Here is a 3,379-nt window from a genome sequence, read left to right as displayed (position 1 = left end):
AATCAAACATTTGTACAAGTTGGAAAACCAATTTAACTACTAATAACAACAATAGCATTTCAGATCACATAAATCAGTCAAACAATCAATCCTGCACTACCAAAAATATGGAAAATTCATTGAATTCTGCACATCCCGAATATTCAAGGAACAACAAACCCCAAAAGAATTAACCTTCCAAACTTGGATCCACATTATTACGGCAACATGATCTAGATCATTCCAACAAACTATATACAACCAAAATCCCATCACCCCTACAATCAGGGGCAAAGTCACATTGGGGCCAGGGTGGGCACGTGCCCACCTTGACCCAAAATTTTTCACTAAAAAGGGTTCCGATAAAGGTGGGCACGGTCCACCTTGTCTCTATGTAAAGTTGGGCCAGGGTGGGCACACCTAGACTCTCTCTCTCACACACACCACCCTCATTTTCCCCAGTGCAGGATGTCTGCCACTACGACGGCCCATCCGTTGTCAAATGAAACCAGTAGTGGATCAACACCCCCTTGAGGTTCTCTTTTTCTCTCTCTCAACTTTGTCAAAGTAGGCATGTTCGTCTGGCGGACGGCCCTAGCCTTGGTAATTGAGATGCTGAGTCTCCTTCTTTTCAAACTTTTTTTTAGAAAGGCTTGGTAGGGTTTTAATTTTAGGGTTTTGTAGTTTTTTCAGTTAGCATAATATATTGTTAGGGTTTAGGTTTTCGATGTAGTTTTTATTGAAAATACTATGAATGTTTAGTTATGTTTTTTTGTGTTTTTTTTTATTTATCATAAAGTATGAGTAATGGTTTAATTATGATTTTAGTTTTTTTTTTGTGTTTTTAAAATTACTATTAGACATGAATCTATGAATATTCTATGATTTGATTTTGATTAGAATATTGAGATTTTTTTATCAATTAACATAAATGCATAATCTATAATGTTTGAAAGAATTGGGATTTTGATTTGGTTTTTTTACAATTACAAATGTTTAGTTGTGGTTTTAGGGTTTTTTTGTGTCTTTTCTAATTACCATTAAGCATGAACCAATGAATATTGTTTAATTTAATTTTGGTTAGAATATAGGATTAGAAATTTGATTTATTTTTTAGTATATTTTATTACTAATATATATATATATATATATATATATTTTACTTTGCATTTGTGTCCACCCTAATTTAGAATCCTGGCTCCGCCCCTGCCTACAATTAAATCCCTGTTCTTAAATTTCAACTCCATTCATCAGTTAAGAAACTCGAATGCAAGCAAATTCCTGTTGAAAAAACCGTAAAAAAAAGCTATCCTCATTGTTGTTCTTATCTTATCTGAAAGACAATAAGGACAACTCTCATAAACTAAAAATATATACAAGAAACAGAGAAGTCACATCCTCCAAGTGAATCAGCTAAAGTTTTTACATATCATCAACCCCAAAATCTAACATTCTCCACTCCCAAAATCCAAAAAAAAGGACCATCAAATCCATCTCTTCTGCTACACCAAAATCTCAGAAAAATCATAAACTGTATGGTCAGAAAAAAAGCAAAAAACACCAACAAAAGAAGACTGATCTCTTAGTAAGCACTTTCTATCATACTTATCCATCCACCGTTTATATATATATATATATATATATATATATATATATATATATATATATATATATATATATATATAGAGAGAGAGAGAGAGAGAGAGAGAGAGAGAGAGAGAGAGAACCCAAAAAAAAATGAAGATGTTACAAATATGGTATGATACACCCTATCCATTTATATTCCCAAATTACAATACAGATTCCCCACCAGATTAACAAAAAAAAAAGAAAAAAAAAAGGCAAACAAAACACATAACCCTAGAGATTTCCAACCAATTACCCTCTAGACCTACCCTGCTGCCCGGCGGGTCCTCCTCCGGACGCAGCCCCGCCCTTCCCGGGCATCGGAACCTGATACCCACCAACCATCCTCCCCGTCTGCTCGTACATCACCCCTCCCGGATTCTGCCCGACCATCATTACCGGCATCCCCCCATAAACTCCACCGCCACTACTGAACCCATTCTGCCCGCCACCGCCACCGTTCTGATTGCCGTCCTTCCCACCTTCCCCCCTCCCGGCGGAGCTCTTCTCGCCCTCCATTTCCCTAAATTTCTGGAGGTAGATCTTGAGTGGGTCGACGTACTCCGCGAATCCGAGGGTGGTCATCGCCCAGAGGAGGTCGTCGCCGTTGACGGTCTTGCGTTTCTCCCTCTGGCACTTGTCCGACGCCTCCCCGGTGATGAAGCTGATGAATTCCGACACGCACTCCTGCACCGTCTCCTTCGCGTCCTTCGAGATCTTCGCGTTCGCCGGCAGCGCCTTCTTCATGATCCTGCTCACGTTCGCGATCGGCAGGAACCGGTCCTGCTCCTTCGGCGACAGCTCGCTGCTCCCTCCCGCTCCCCCGCCCGGCCCCCCTCCCCCGGACTCGTTATCCGAATCCGCCATCAACCACCTGAATTTAATCGATCGATCGACCGATCAATCGGTCGCCACCACCGCTGCGACCGAGCGGGCACAAAATTGTACAAAAACACTACCACCACCACCACCACCTAATAGGAAATCACAGCAACCAGGCTGGAGAAGTCCCTAATTCCATTCCTGCTGCTTTTTCTTTCTGCCTCTTGCTTTCTATGTGTTGCGTTATGCTGGAGAAGTCCCTAATTGTGATTCCGTTGCCTCTGTGTGAGAGACAGACAGGCACTGAGAGGGAGGGCAGGAGGAGGGAGAGAGAGAGAGAGAGAGATGTGCAGCGTCGGATAGGCGGGTAATATCGTCATCAATGGTCGACGCTTGGGATTCTCTTGGCCGTTGGTTTTTGCGATAAGTTTGCGGGTGTTGGAAGGATTCCTATCCGTTGGATGCTCCGCCGAGGAGATCTAGGCCGTTGGCTTTTGTGGCCACTTGGCGACTGGCTGGATTTTTTGAAAAAATTTCAAAAACGCTCTTAATGTTTGGGCATTAATAAAAACGCACCTAAGTTTTTCCTTTTTTTTTTAAACTCAGTTAAAAATAGTGTGGTTAATTAAAAAGAACACCATGTTTTTTTTTTATTTACACCAACAAAACTGCCTTCAGAATCATAAACCTAGTCATGCGTGCTCTGCCTGTCGTACTTACAGTCGCTGTCCTAACAGAATAAAACTCTGCGGGCTTACCTCTTGCCCTAAGAGTGTCGAGTTTTTGGCTTGTGCAAGAGGTAACACTCATCGGATTTGAACCTACACCAGTGGCCTAGGCTCCATCCCACAACACCAAACCCCTTTGGGCAAAGGCCCAAGAGTTTGCATTGGTCATGTTTGCCCGATAAATGTGAGGCAGAATTACTATTTTACCCTTAATATCGTGTTTA

At 41.7% G+C, this 3,379-nt stretch overlaps 1 pseudogene across 1 annotated transcript; it reads right to left on the bottom strand.

The window, feature by feature from the left end:
* Nucleotides 1–1,737: 1,737 nt before the first annotated feature.
* On the bottom strand, nt 1,738–2,812 carry LOC149838357 (nuclear transcription factor Y subunit B-3 pseudogene; annotated as a pseudogene). The gene has a single exon (XR_016432182.1). The product of XR_016432182.1 is annotated as a nuclear transcription factor Y subunit B-3 pseudogene (transcript).
* Nucleotides 2,813–3,379: the final 567 nt, after the last annotated feature.

This window comes from Nuphar pumila, chromosome 5, assembly GCF_984573655.1.
Source record: "Nuphar pumila chromosome 5, dmNupPumi1.hap1.1, whole genome shotgun sequence".
NCBI classification, from domain to species: domain Eukaryota; kingdom Viridiplantae; phylum Streptophyta; class Magnoliopsida; order Nymphaeales; family Nymphaeaceae; genus Nuphar; species Nuphar pumila.
The sequence above is the reverse complement of the archived record's forward strand: the minus strand, read 5'-3'. Positions and strand labels throughout refer to the sequence as shown.